The 16362-nt window shown below is 38.2% G+C and overlaps 1 pseudogene; it reads right to left on the bottom strand.

The window, feature by feature from the left end:
• Window positions 1-4660: 4660 nt before the first annotated feature.
• Window positions 4661-6168, bottom strand: LOC102747224 (tubulin alpha chain pseudogene; annotated as a pseudogene).
• Between the last annotated feature and the right edge of the window lie 10194 nt (window positions 6169-16362).

Below are 16362 nucleotides of genomic sequence, written 5' to 3'. Positions count from 1 at the left end.
TCTGGATTAGCTAGATAAGAGGCAGTTCTTTGATCTTGAGAATGTGTTTTCCTTTTCCTGTGATTAGACATATTCTTTTACATAAAAAAAAAATAATGGTTTAGGACCTGGTTCATTTAAGGATGATCACTAGTTATAACTCATTTGTAAATTAGATGGACATTTGTTTAGATTGGGGATTATATTTTGTTAGTGATGAGAAACCTTGTGTCTAATGATCCAGGTCAATATTTTCTTACATAAAGTTACCAAAGAAATTGAACTTGTAAGTTATATGACTATGCGTGTTCATAAAAGAAAGAAGACAGGCTAGGGGTCTTAAGGAATATTTCATTGGATGGTTTAGATTCAGGAGAATTACCCACATTATACCACAGAAAAACCTGTTTAGTTAGTTAATCATTCATGACAGCCATTCTTTCTCAGACAAAGCTAGTTAACTAGACTCATTTTTAATATATAACCTATTTCCTGTGCTCCATACAAGCCACGATTTTTCTGTTTTGAAATAGGGAGATGATCTCAGACACATTGTAAAAGAGCTGAGTGGTTTATAGTTTTCCAGGAAACTTAGGTGTGTTTGGTCTCTTTGACTGGATTGCGTAGAATGCTTTGGGTATTTGGATAGGTTACTACTGTGGATGGCCACATGCAATAATATGGTTTATGTTATCTTTCAAGTTTATAATACTATTACCCCTATTTGCCACAAGTAACTCATGGTAGCTATATAATGGCATGTGACATTGCCTCCCAGGCATTGATGATTGGATTAAATTGGACATGGCACAATTGATGCCAACTAGATTTTGTTTGGGGGATTTTGGGATTGGGAATGAGATAGCAAGTGACTTTTGCTTACAGATACCATTTAACAGGTAACATCAGGAGCTGTGATCAGGCCATAATATTCTATATGGAAAAAGAATGAAAAAGAAGAATGCAGCTATGCAAAGAGAAGCATCATGTATAGAAATAAAAAGTCCTGACAGTTTGCATTTCTCAGTTTTAGTCACTATCTGAGATCCATCTACAATCCTGTTTAAGTTCCTCTCCTCTATTTCATCACAGTATATTTCTCTTTTTTTTTTTGTTTAAGGAATCTTGAGTTGTTTCTGTCACTTACAACTAAGATATCTCACTAAATAATAATAGAATTCATTAATGAGGACAATCAATATGAAGACACATATAAGTAACATGGTCCATGTAACTTACACACTTAAATATGTGTCCAACATATTTAATTAAATCTGATCTAAAATGTTATGATCTTTATAATTTTCAGTTTCAGAGGGTAACCTTTATTTGACTTTGTCTTCATATTTTGGGAATTTTTCACTCTAGCCACTCAAACACTTTCTATGATGATATTTAGGATGCACTTCAAATCTAAGATTATATGAAATCATTTGCTTTATTTCATAGGGCAAAATATTGAGGCATTACCTTTGAAGAAACAAAGTAATAAGTCATAGTTACATCTAATGTGTTGTTATTGAATTTGTACAGGCAAATCAAAGACCTCCTTTTATGCAGTTAGAAATGCTGATCTTAACCCTTACGTTAGCTTGCCATTGATATCTTAATCTTACTGACAAAACTGTAAAAGCTCAAAGCATTATGTCAGTTCTGTGTTGAATTACTGAATGTGTAAAATCTAAAAGAAGTAGACACTGTTGACTAGGAGTAATGTTTATTTTTTTTATTCCTGCACACGGCTACTTAAACATTTGAAATTTGTATAAAACCTTGTTTATTTTTTGATTTGTAACTTTACAACCTATGCTCTCCAGAAGTGTCAGTTTTTGTGTGTATGTGCAATATATTTAATTTGTTATTTTATTGTTCTGAATTCATATAAAGTGGAGAAAATAGGTTTGGATCTGTTTGATCAATTTCCTTCAGTCTCCTTTAATTGCAATATTGATTGCAGCAGGTGTAATGGGACTGTGACTTCATATGACACCATGTCAGCCTTCAGAGGAAACAAAAGCTTTGGAAGCAAGTGGTTCAGGTTAATATTTATCTCATGACCCTATGAAAGTTGACATGTGTCATTAACAGTGACATGCCAGAGATTCAGATTTCTTTGGCATTGCTTCTGCAAGTTAAGACAATTCTCTGAATCTTTATAGTCTTGAAATCTTTCTATGTACATTTCCCATGAGAATGTTAGTATTTCTTGAGTTCAGCAAGGTCAGATGAAAAGCAATTTCCCCCCTTTCTCTGGTTTCTGGTTGGCCTTTTTGTTTTAGATAACAACCAGTGGAAGAATTGTGAAATTCTAGGAGCTCATCATTTAGTAAGGGAAATAAGCCATGGATACAGATACTGGAAACCTGAGATAGTCTATCAGTGGCATAACTGAGACTAAAGCAGTAGGAAAAAGTCATTTTGGAAAGTGGTATGGGAGGCTGGTAGACCTGTCTCAGCCACTTTTTAGCTACTTCCTCACTGGGGATTTGGGCAATAATTACTATTTATATAACCTTCAGTTTCTTCATCTGAAAGTAGTGAGACTAATAATAATATTCACTTAATTAGGCTGTTTGTAGGAGAAAATGAGACAGTACATATTTCTAGATAATCATAAGCACTCAAAAAATATAAATGAAATGTAATGCCTGCAGTACAGGAAGGAGAAATTACTTTTGTCTAGTCTATTCAGAGAATAAGCCAAGAAAAAGAACATAACTGTAAGGTGTGTAGGGTTTCAAAGGCTGAGATGGTGGATAGACCTTAAGTGGTGGATATCAGAGGTGAAAGTGTGTCATATGGCCACTGGAAAGTACATAAACTAGTTTGAGAGATATCTAAGGCTTATGTGTGAATGAGATATCTTATCAGTGATAGATATCTTATCAGTGAATCTTAAACTTTTCCAACCAAAGACTCCTCAGGGCACAGGGAAACATCTGCCTCTAGGGAATGGAACACCACCACCACCACCACCACCAACAACAACAAAAACACCTCTTCCAATGCCACATAGTAACAAACATGTATCAGTGTTTGGAATTGACTTGGCTCTATGCTTTACATTCACTGCCTCCGTTTATTGCCAAAATAACTCCTGGAGAGTCCCCGAGTCTCATTGCATGAGATAAGGGAAGTGAGGCTCACAATTAATGAGTTAGTAGGTGGTGGAACTGGGATTCAGGAGTATGACTGCAGGCCCTCTTTCTAAACCACTGTGTATCCTGCCTTTGGAGACTTGCTCCTGGGTGTTCAATTTTTTGGAAGTCTCTTGTTTTACTATTGTTATTTTTTAAACCAAGAAAGTGTTGAATCCAGCTCCATAATGTATACATTTATTTTGATATAATATTTTAAAATACTTTCTGTGCAGATGTTTTCACCTATTTAGTAGGTTAATAGTATAACACAGACTGTCAATTTCTGAAGATCTGACAATTTTCAAGTGTCTCCTTTCAAGGATAATAGGAAATAACTTTGAAAGAGCTTTCAGCAATTTTTAATTTGCTTGTTTGATGGTGCTTTTCACTATATAATTCCTAACCAAGACTTGCTTCTTCATTTGCTAAATGAAATAAAAAATTTAATGCTCTTTCTTCAACATTTGCATGATTAATTTTAAAATTTGCTATGATATTAACAATTTTATGCAGTTATTAATTAAGGTTTTACAATAACAGAATAGCTTTGTATAAGGCTTTCTTAAAGTTTTATTGTTTTTTCAGTTGATGATTTATAATTAAATACTTGTCATGAGGAATCATGAATCTCCTCTGAAGAAAACTTATAAATGGACTCCTAAACTTCAAATTTAGAGTCAAGTGTAGAGTCATCGAAATATACCTTCTATGAAGTAATAAAGGATAATTTTAAAGAAGTTGTAAATATCTATATCACACAGAATTACATTCTAATTAATGTTATTCACCACATTAGAGAAAAGTATTGTATTTTCATTGCAAATAATTATATTAATCTGTGTAATGCATACTTTCTACTCACAATTATCTTGTTTATACTTTAATGATGAAGACCAAATACTAGTTTGAATCAATTATGCTTAATATCTTGATTAGCAGCATATCTCTGGGAAAGAAATAACAAAGTTTGCAAGATTTATGAAATTCAGGCATACCTGAAAACCACAAAAAGCTTTCATTTCTTGATAGCCAAAGATGAATGGAAATTAAGCTTAACCTAGTAACTAAAAGCAAACAAAGCATATATCTAAATAGCACTAATTCTCGTTCTAATTTTAAGTAAGAACTTGAATATATAGAACTTTAATTCTTAAATTATGGAACTGGATGTCCCTAGGAGAGTGAATTAGGATTACATTTACATGTAACATTTTATAGTAAAGGTGTAGGAAACCAGCCAGAAAAGAGAGACAAAAATAATTTAAGAAATCATCATGCTTAATACAGATCTTTTTCCTCTGACATGTGGCCCAAAATTTGTCTTTTCCAATAGGAAAATAAAATTGTTATTTTGATTACAATTACTTAGGCTGGAGACTTGCTTAATGACAGTATCCCAAAATACGACTGACTGATTTTTTTTTTTAATTTTTAATTTTCTGTTTTTTGTCTTTTGATTTTTCATTTAAGACAGAGAATACTTTATTCAAACCTATAAGATAAATGGGCAGCTTGGGTATGAAATAAAGCATTTATTTTCAAGCACAGGTCAGTAGTTGTATATGAGAGTATACACCGCTATGTACAAATGAACTGATCAGAGCACAACTTTCCAATGTTTAAGACAGAATAAGCTTCCCCGTAAAAGCAGCACCTTTGTGACATTTTTAACTTTTGAATTCCTCTCTGTCTGCTTTACCCTCTCCTTCTTCTTTACCCTTCTTCAACAGAATCCACACTAGCCTCCTCATAATCCTTCTTAAGGGCAGCCATATTCTCATGGGCCTCAGAAAACTCTCCTTCCTCCAAGCCCTCACCCACATACCAGTGAACAAAGGCACCCTTGGCATATATCAGGTCATATTTGTGGTACAGGTGAGCCCAGGCCTCAGCACTGGTTGTGGTGTTGCTCAACATGCACACAGCTCACTGCACTTTGACCAGTTATCCACCAGGTACCACAGTGGGAGGCTGGTGATTAATGCCAGCTTTGACACCAGTGAGGCACCAGCCCACAAACTGGATTATACGCTTGGTCTTGATGGTGACGATGGCAGCATTGACATCTTTGGGATCCATGTCACCATGGAACAACAGGCAGCAAGCCATGTATTTACCATGGCGAGGAGCACGTTTCACCATCTGGTTGGCTGGCTCAAAGCATGCACTGCTGACCACTGTTACAGAAGGTACAGATGGTAGGCTTTCTCAGCAGAGATGACAGGAGCATATGTGGCCGGAGGGAAGTGGATGTGGGGATAGGGCACCAAATTAGTCTGGAAATCTTTCAGATAGACATTCAGGGATCCATCAAATCTGAGGGAAGCAGTGATGGAAGACAATCTGGCTAATTATTGGTTAAGGTTAGTGTAGGTTGAAGGTTCAATATTGATGTTTCTACTACAAATGGCCTCGTTGTCTACCATGAAGTCACAATCAGAGTGCTCCAGGGTGGTATGGGCAGTGAGGATGGAATTGTAGGGCTCAAATACAGCTATGGAAACCTCGGGGGCTAAGTAAATGGAGAATCCAGCTTGGACTTCTTGCCATAATCCACAGAGGGTCATTCTATCAGCAGGGAGGTGAACCTGGAACCAGTTCTCCCTCCAAAGCTGTGGAAAACCAAGAACGCTGAACACTTGTGCACTGGTCAGACAGTTTCCAAATTCAGTCCAAGATGAGGTCAATAATCCTCTTGCCAATGGTGTAGTGCCCTTGACCACAGTTATTGGTAGAATCTTCCTTGCCTGGTTAGGCTGTTCAGGGTGGAAAAGCTGGAAAAAGTAGGTGCCAATGTGCCCTCCATCAATGACCATGGGTTCCAGGTCTACAAACACTGCCCTGGCACATGCTTGCCAGGACCCATCTCACTGAAGAAGGTGTTGAAGGAGTCATCTCCTCCCCTAATGGTCTTGTCACTTGGCATTTGACCATGAGGTTGGATGCCATGTTCCAGGCAATAGAGCTCCCAGAAGGCATTGCCAGTCTGGGCACCAGCCTGGCCAACATGAATGGAGATGTAGTCAAGCATGGTTGCTGCTTTGTGGCTGCTGAGTGGAGAGGAAGAAGTGAGGTTGTTGCTTCTTACAGTGAGACTCTTAGGCAGTTGATGTAAGAGAACCTGACAAAATATGATTTATTTAAAAATAAAATGTAAAATTTTTATTTTAAAAAAGTATGTTCTCTATGAGAAGAGTAAACAATCTGACGGATCAATAATTTTTGATAAGGTACTTTCAGTTGTGTGAAACATGAGGTGGTTTTTAAAAATGGTCTCTGCCCTTGAGGAGTTCAAGTTTAGCAACATATAAAAAATGTAAGTAATTAAAGTATATTATCATATTTATTACCTTCTACATATATAGTACAGAGGAATGAGTAGTGAGGTTTATTTGAGACCAGTAAGGCTCCAAAGAGACAGAGCTTATATATAAATAAATGAAATATGATGAGATCTTCACCAATGAATACAAAACAACATGTGCAAGAGTGTGGAGAAACAAAGTAATGTGTTCAGAGGATGTGAATTTGGCATTTCCAGAAATTAAGGAGGGAAGGACTTGGTGGATGGGTATAAACTTCAGAGCAATCATATCAGGAGATGAGTAGTAAGTTTTAAGATACTTGGAGTTTTTTTTGCTTAGAGAAAATAGCTTAGGAAAGTTTCTGGGTCAGCTATTCAAGATAGGATAGTTCACACTACCAGTGTAAAAGAAAATTCACTAGTAGTAATTTAGGTGACAGAGAGAAAACTTAAAATGTTATTTTCATAGTTTAAATGGTAAATTCAATAATACCTAACCTAAGAGAGGGGTATAAAGATGAAGTAGGACAGACTGAAAGCCATTTCAGTACGATTTAATGATTAAATTAATACATACATGTAGTGAAAGTGGGAGAGTCAAATTAACTTTTGGGGCTTTGGGGAGAAAAAGGGTAATAGATTCAATTTGGGCATGTTGAATTTGAAGTTCCCATGGAGTACACAGGTTATATAAATTCAGTAGAAAATCATATATACATGCTGTGACCTTGGAGAAAAGGACAGGGCCATAATAGTATATTGGTGGGTATCTCATTCAAGGTCCCAAGAGGAAACTTATGATGCACTCAACAATAATTAGAATGATTCCGGGAGGGTATATTTACAAAGAGATGGATTATAAAAGTATGGGCAGGATAAAAGAAAACCAAAAGAATACTGAAGGAAAATGTTACTAAAAGCAATAAAACTACTACATTTTCTAAACCTAAACAGATGAGAGAAGGTAAAGGTCACCTAAAGCTAGATGTAAAGATACACAAGAATGCAGGTGGCCATGAAAGAAACAGTGTCCATCTGTTGAGGGACATAGCCAGCTTGAGAGGAGTCACCATAGGAGGGGAATAAATAAGCTGACCTGACTCTCTTCCTTCTCTCTACACTTCTACCGTTGATCCCCATTGATGAAACCTGGTCAAAGGAAACCATAGTGCATGGGAGCTCATTGATACAGGACTTAAAGGTCTTCTTCTTAGGGCACAGAGCAAAGTGAGAGGGCTAGCAGTTAATCTGGAGGAAGCAGTAGAAGATATCCATCACAGAAGCACCAAGGGTTGTCTGCCTCAGGCCAAATGTGCTAAACAAGACAAGAGAGTCTCTGAGGAAAAAAAAATAAAAGAAGAGTGGAAAATATCAGCAGTGACAAGAAAATGAGAGGGAATTGACACAGGGGTTGTCTTAGAATTGCCTGATGTTAGGCCACTCATGGAAAGCCAAACTGATCATAATATAAAATATGGAGAGGTGAAGAAACAAAAAAAATGAGGCCAGGAGAGTGTATGTTGGATATTGTAGGTGGTGATCTTAATAGCAGCAGTTTTAGTGGGGTGATATGAAAAGAGTGATATTGCAATGGATTAAGGAGTGGAAGGAAGTAAGGAAGTTAAAGCAGTAATGTAGACTCCTTTTTAAAGGTCTGTGAATTAAGAAAGAGGGATGGCTAGAGGGGCAGTCAGATGTGAGTTCCTTGAAGAAATGTTCAAAGGATGTAAGATGTACCTAATATTTTAATGCTGTAATTTTAGACTCAGGAATATAAGGATTATACTTTAGGAAGGCAACAATATCCATATTAAACAAAGCCATTATAATCATCAACAGGAAATGAATAACTACAATGTGTGTCTCTTCCTCTTGGTTCTCAAACTATGTGTGCTAGAACCTGGACAAGATTGTATGTGAAGTATTAATTAAAGGTGCCCTCAACCTGGTTTTCTAGGCCATGTGTTGGCCCTTACTGATCTTGAAGTTAAATGGAGGTATATTTATGTGGATATAGTCTACTTCAGAGAAAAGAGAATCCCTAGATCTTTTTAAACACTAGGTTACAAATGATACCATTGAGTGATAAGACAGTACAGATTGTAGAGATTTTGATAGACAGAGCAGGTTTCTATCTTCCTTCTTCAACTTATACTATGTATATACAAAATACCTTTATACCAGGGGATATAGTCAGTGTTGAGCAGTGGTTCTCAGTGGAGGGTGGTGGTGGCTTTGCCACATTTGGCAATGTCTGGAGACACTTGGTTGTCACAACTGGGGAAGTACTATTATCATCTAGTGGGCAAAAGTCAAGAATCCTGCTAAGCATCCTATAATGCACGGGACACCCACACCTACAACGAAGATTTAGGCAGCCCAAAATGTTAATGGGGGGCTGTTGAAAAATCTTGGTGTTGAGTTCTGAGGAAGGAGAGGAAAGTACAAGAGATATGTATCCTGCCCCCACCCAGTGATTCCTCAAAAGGAGGGAGTAGATATGCCAGAGTTCCTCATGAAGTTGCAGGGTTTAGAACTAGAAGAAACTGGGGTTCTATCTTATAACTGAATTTGAGAGTATCAACCCACAGATATGTCCTACCACAATGAAACTTGGATGAGGGGCAAGAAATATGGCCACATGATGAGGAGGTCTGGACACAGGAAGGGTTTCAGATCATCCCCTGATTTTCCACTCCACTAGAGGAGAATGGAAGTGATCCAGAAATTCCTGTAGACCCAGGGAGGATGAGATTAAGGGTCATGTGCTTGCCAGTAACAAAATACAATATAGACAGAGAATTTCATCAAAGCCTCCATAAGGTAAGTGGTGCAAATCCATCAGCTGAACGTGTGGGAAGCGGAGGGGACTGTGCTCTCATAGGGAGCAACAGACCCAGGGGGTTCTTCTCTGCTGGAAATGATCATCCCAGATCTGACAGCTGCTTGCCACCAAAGACTCTTCTGCATAAATAGTTCATGCCCTGTCCTAGCTATAGGTCCCTAGGGAGCTGAGTGAGCTTCTGGGAGCAAGCAGTTCAGGGCCCAAGTGAGGCAATTAAGACAGCCTTGTGAACACCTTGAGATGGAAGTTAAACAGGATGGTAACTGCTCTAAACAAACCAGAGCCAGAGAGTGAAAATCTCAAGTGGGCTCCATAAAGATTTCTGCATGAAGTGGGGAGATCACAAACTTGGGGTGTGTTGAAAAAAGTTCAGTTTTAGAACATATTAATTATATTGACTTATACTGCTGATATTTCAGATCCATTACACATTTAAAAATTAATATTGGTTATTCAACTGTTACATTTCTCTTATTTAAGAATTGACTCCTCTGCCACATGCTTATTTGACAGGAATCAAGTTTATATATGAAAGTATTTTACATTTAAATTGTGCTTATGAGGATTTTAGAGATACTTTTCTTGTACATATCATAATTTCCTATCACAATAAATTTAGTGATTCAACTATTTTATGATTTTTTATTGACAATTGGCTATGATAGAATCCGTGAATGTTTTTATAATACTATAAAACCAGTATTTTATTTAAAGAAAAGCATCAGATGGGCACCTGGGTGGGTGGCTCAGTCAGTTAAGCAACGACTCTTGGTTTTGGCTCAGGTTATGATCTCAGGGTCCTGGGATGGAGCCCCACATGGGGCTGGGTGATCAGCATGGAGTCTGCTTGAGATTCTCTCCTTTTCCTTATTGCTCTCCCTCTCCCCTTTGGCCTCTCAGCCCCTCCTGTGCTCTCTCTCTCAAATAAATAAATAATTAAAAAAAAAAAAAGAAAAGCATCAGAAAATGAGGGATCCGTAAAGATAAGCATCAGAAAATGAGGGATCCATGAAGGACAGTATCACTGGACCACCTAAATTTTAGAAGAATATCATTGGGATAGAGTTATATTAAAGACCAAAACATAGCCTTAATCTCAGGAAACAAACTGAGGGTTGCTGGAGTGAAGCAGGGTGGGAGGGATGGGGTGGCTGGGTGATGGACATTGGGGAGGATATGTACTATGGTGAGCGCTGTGAATTGTGTAAGACTGATGAATCACAGACCTGTACCCCTGAAATAAATGATACATTATATGTTAACAAAAAAATTTAAAAAAAGAACAAAACATAGCTTGATTTTATGGAGAATTGGTAAATAAATGGAAAGATTTTTTTCCTTAAAATCTCCGTAAGTAAATATTTATGTCTATAGTAGCTATTTTTTTTAAAGATTTATTTATTCATTTGAGACACAGAGATAGAGAGAGAGCATGAGCGGGGAGAGAGGCAGAGGGAGAGGGAGAAGCAGACTTCTTGCTGAGCCAGGAGCCCGATGTGGGGCTCGATCCCAGGACCCTGGGATCATGACCTGAGCCGAAGGCAGATGCTTAACCATCTGAGCCACCCAGGTGCCCCTATAGTAGCTACTTTAAAAGATTACAAGAAGCTTATAGAAATACTATGGTATTATTTAAATAAATTTGGAAAAAGACTTAATGGCAAGAAAAAAAATTATCTTCCTCTTGTCCAATTTCTTTTCTTATTCCCTTTTAGGAATACCTTACTCATATATAAGTTTTCTGAATGCATACAAGTAGCCCTCCCCATTATCCTTGACAGTAGAAGTTTCCACCTGTCTTTTTGGTCCCACCCTGGTCACTACTACTATCATTTTCCACTTCCTAAGACCTCCCTCTTTGCACTTCTCACCCTGCACACTAAAGCCTTTCCCCATTACTGTTTTTCAGTAATGCACCTCATTGTCCGACTTCTACCATGGAGAGAGTATGGGCTGGGAAGAAGGTGGGTAAGAGTTTAGGAAATGTGGGATAGACACTGATGAAGTTATTTCAGATTGACATAGTAGCTGTAATCTCAAATGGGCACCCCCAGTCTTAGCTCTACCATTGCAAAAGATAAAATATTCTTTAGCTTAATTGTAGAAATTTCCTAGGTTTCAGTCTATTACTTGAGCCAAGAATTTGGGGATTTAGGCTGTTACTCATTGTTTTTCTTAAACTACCCAGTGCCATTAGAAGCATCTGCTCACCCTGCAGTCCTTGAATGCCTCCTCCTTCTTGGCATACTGTTCTTATGGCAGTAGCTCAGTTTCTCAAAGCCTTCCTTGAGCTCCAGATTACTATAGGTAAAATGTGAATCATAGGTGTGCTATGTTATGCTGGGTGTTGGGATTCTTCTCCTAGAACACTAGATGAACTTCTGGTTTGTTTGTTTTCAGCCCTAATTAAGCAAGATGAATAATTCCAAATTCCTGCTTATTTACCAAGATTGTTTAAGGTTAGATCACTGGGGTACAACCCTGAACCCCTGTGTATCATGGTAGCCCCTCCAAAGTCACCTCTGCAACCTACTCATGGTATCATTTTTTCCCCCCACTAATCAGAATTCTTTATTCCAGAAACCACAAATGGTCTCTGGTGAATTTGAACTGCCAAACAACTCATTTAGAAAAAAAAAAAAAGTTAAACAAATATAATAGGAAAGTTAGAGAGGCTCAGAAAAACTAAGAAAACCTAAATGGCTAGAAGCCTAAGCAAGGTCATCTAAGGAAATATCTGTGAGTATAGGGCCAAGGCTGCCACCACTAGATTCTGGATTCTGTCACTGGCTCTGCTGCCCCTCAACTGTGGAGGCTGCTACTGGCAGCATCTGACTGCTTCCCCTAGACAGTCAGAATTAATCCTAAATTTGCTCTATTTCCATGGCATGAGCACATGACTGATGAAGCATAGCCTCCAGGAATCATAGAGAACAAACGTATAATTGTAAAGCTTCTTTATTAGAAGGTGGTCCTTAAATTTTACCAAGTTAATACATTGGTGGATTTCCCCAAATATAAATAAGGGCAATGGGCTGGAAATATTCCAGTGCTTTTTCAGATTTACTCTCCATCCTTTTGCATCCTGCTGTATGCCTTGAAATGCTGACTTGTGCAGACTCCATCAGCTTATCCCCTTACTGTTTGGTTTTAGCTGGGGTAACCAGCAGAAAGACTCCATCAGCTCATCCCCTTACTGTTTGGTTTCAGCTGGGGTAACCAGCAGAAAGCCCAGGAGACCAATGGGAGAGGAGACAGAGAGAGAGAGAGGGAGAGAGAGAGAGATAAAGGTATTTATTTCTTTGTCTTTCTTCTAGCAGGGTCTTCGTGGACTGGCTATATCATTTGACAGAATCATTATCTTCTGTAGGAGTCTTTTTCCAGCTTTTTCTAGCTTTCTAGATCACTGCGATCCTATAACTGCCGTCTTTGATCCTTTAAACCTATGGGTGCTGATGGCATGAGATACTGCATTATCCCTTGTGGCTTCCTTATGAACTACCTTGATTTTTGTAAATTGCCCCTTAATTAAATCCTTTTCAAATTATTATCATTTGGATGTGCCATCTGTTTCTACCTGGGGCCTCAAATTATACAGGTATCCTCAAAAATGGCAAGTGTCCTCTATCAAGATATTTCTCCCTATGACCTAGAGCAGAGCTGTCCTGTAAGGAACACTACATACCTGTTCTCTGTTTTCCCCACTGTGGCCCTTTTCTGCTTTCTGAAAGACAACGCTTTTAAGAAAAAGAGGTAATTTCAGGACTATTTTACTATAATAGTTGCATGAAAGGACTTAGGCGAGAAATCCCAAAGCAAAGTGATGTAAAATAGAGAAAACTGGGGGGAAAAAAAAAAAAACAAAAACTATCACTTGGAAGAGAGGAGTGTTTTTACCCTTGAACTCCCAAGGAAGACACAAATTGATCATACCAAAGTATTGCATTATAGTTTTTACGCATAACACCTTATACTTGAGTACAGATATGGATATTAGAAGATAGGGTGAGGGAAAAGGCATTTAGAGAACAGAATAGTGGCCATCATCTACTATTTAGCATTAAATGAAATAGCACATTGTAAACTACTTATGTGCAGACTATTATGTTGGGATGAGTCATGTAGCCAGTTAGTTTAACAGACTGATTGGCAACTATATATAAAATCAACATATTTTTAAATTTATGGACTTAACCACATCTCCAGATGTTTAGCTTTTAAAGACATTTGTGATTTTTTGTGCCTCAGTGCCAGAATCTACCTTCAGTTTGGTAGTTAAATGGCACTATCATTTTCCTATTTTATGCATTATATTTTATTATTATAATGGTTTAATGCATGATTCTTTCCAGGTATAACTTACTCTTGTACAAAGGATATCAAGAGTTTAGGCTAAAGGAATAAAAAATGGGGGGATTTCAGGCACCAGAACAAGGGGACAGTTGATAAAACATATTTAGAGAAAGTAGTCCTTGGGCACTTTTCATCACATTGTATACATATAATTCCCTATTTTGCTTTGGCATGTCACCAGAAGTAGATTTCTCTACCTGGCACAATCATACCCTCCCTAGTTTTCTGAGAAAAGGAAGATGTTCCCTGTGGGAAGAGCTATAGCCCCTATCCATCCTATGTCTCTTCTGTATACATATCTACACCCTGAAGGCTGCTCACTGTAAATACCTGTGACTCTCTGCTTCAGTGTAGCTGTGGGGGCATGCATGCTTTATACACAAGGCCCGCTGAAAGGTCAGGTAAATGCTCCAGCAATGATACAGGGAGACTTAGTGTGTAATACCTCAGCTTTTCCACCCCTTGATTGTGATGATATTATCTTCCCCAACAGCCCTAATAGGATTGAGCCCACTTGCCCAAATTGATAACTAGCCCAATAATCCACCTTTTATTGGTTTCCTTCTCCTTCCTGTCATACTGTCCCACTCCTCTAGTGGTGCTTCCTGGGATCACCTCTCAAATAAAGTCCCTACCTTTGTCTCAGTAGCTGCTCTGGAATCCAAATAGACAATTGGTGCCAAATAGGTCATAGGAGAAGCCTCTTAAGACACGATTCTGGAACTGGATTAGTTACCAGCCATATGACAACAAGGCCCCTATAACTGGTGGGAAGCCATAGGGTTATAAATATCTCTTATGTTAAGAGTCTTAGCTGTGGTGAATTGGAATGGGTTACAGGGAAATGAGATGCCTTAGTTCAGGCAAGACCTTTAGCTCTTGGGAAATACGGGGTAATGGTATTTATAAGGATATGGTGTTGGTTGGCATATGACAACTGCAACAGAAGCCTGAGATACCACCCTATACCAGTTAGAATGGCCAAAGTTAACATGACAGGAAACAACAAATGTTGGCAAGGTTGTGGAGAAAGGGGAACCCTCTTATACTGTTGGTGGGAATGCAAGCTGGTACAACCACTCTGAAAAACAGTATGGGGGTTCCTCAAGACATTAAAAATAGAGCTACCCTATGACCCAGTGATTGCACTATTAGGTATTTACCCCAAAGATACAGATGTAGTAAAAAGAAGGGGCACATGCACCCCAATGTTCATAGCAGCAATGACCACAATAGCCAAACTGTGGAAGGAGCTGAGATGCTCTTCAATAGATGAATGGATAAAGAAGATGTGGTACATATATACAATGGAATATTGCTCAGCCATCAGAAAGGATGAAAACCCACCATTTTCATTGAAATGGATGGAACTGGAGGTATTTTGCTAAGTGAAATTAGTCAATCAGAGAAAGACAATTATCATATGGTTTCACTCACATGTGGAATATAAGAAATAGTGCAGAGGATCATAGGGGAAGGGAGGGAAAACTGAATGGGAAGAAATGAAGAGGGAGACAAACCATGAGAGACTGTTGATTCTGGGAAACAAACAGGGTTACAGAAGGGAGGGAGGTGGGGAGATAGGGTAACCGGGTGATGCATATTAAGGAGAGCATGTGTTGGGATGAGCACTGGGTGTTATACACAACTGATGAATCATTGAGCACAACATCTGAAACTAATGATGTACTGGCTAACTGAACGTAATAAAAATAAGTAAGTAAGTAAGTAAGTAAGTAAATAAATAAATAAATAAGAAAGACAGGCTTGAGACAACCAACTAATAGTTTAGTTTGGTATGATACAAAGACCCTTTCTTCCAACAGTGGGAGGGCAGACTGTTGACAGAAGTACAAAGTGAGCTGAATTTACGGTCCTGGCAAGGCTCCTACACTGATGGTAGGGCCCTGCTGGAGAAAGAATGGATACTGAGACATGGGATAAGGATTTCCTGGTTTCCTGGTAGATATTTTATGAAGAAAGGGATTATTTACTAAATGAGTTACAGAATCTGTATATTATATACAGTAGAAATCAGGAGAACATGCTTGACAATGAATGCGAAAAGTGCTAGACTGTGGTAGAGGGTGGGGAGTGGAATCTAAGGCAGGAAAGACAGTTTATTGATATGGTGAATCCTGAGATTCAAGATTAAGGTCCTAGCATTTTCTTGGAAGAACTTCCATGGCAAATATTAAAGGAGGGATTAAAGTCTTAGTAATGTGGGTATGTTAGAATGGCTTTAGTATGTGATACTAGAGAATCAACAAGTTGTGTTCTCTGGTAGGGCTCAGAGGGTACTCCTCTAAATTGATAGAGAATGTGATAATAAAGGGCACATCAGTATTGTTGAGAAGTAGAGCTATCTTCTGTAGATAAGTTAATGATAGGAATTGGGAATGACACTAATTTGTACTTGCTGAGGCCATGTAGCTGCACTTAACTATCAGAGATTTGGATACAATTCATTAGAGACCAATCAGTCACTTGATGGCAAGTTGATTGTATTACAATCTCTATGTACTGGGGGAAGGGCAATTCATCCTTGTTATTGTAAAGTATCTCCCATATGGGTTTACTTTTCTGCCTTCAGTGCCTCAACCAGCACTAATGTCCAAGGATTTGAGATTGCACATAATATTGCCTTCACTTTATGGTGAAGGAGTTATGACAACAAGCACTTGACCACAGGATTTACTCATCCCATCATAGATTGTACCCTTCAGAAGCTGCCAGCTAGA

Source organism: Leptonychotes weddellii, chromosome 1 (genome assembly GCF_054177405.1).
Source record: "Leptonychotes weddellii isolate Sample4059 chromosome 1, ASM5417740v2, whole genome shotgun sequence".
In the NCBI taxonomy this organism is placed as follows: Eukaryota; Metazoa; Chordata; class Mammalia; order Carnivora; family Phocidae; genus Leptonychotes; species Leptonychotes weddellii.
The sequence above is the reverse complement of the archived record's forward strand: the minus strand, read 5'-3'. Positions and strand labels throughout refer to the sequence as shown.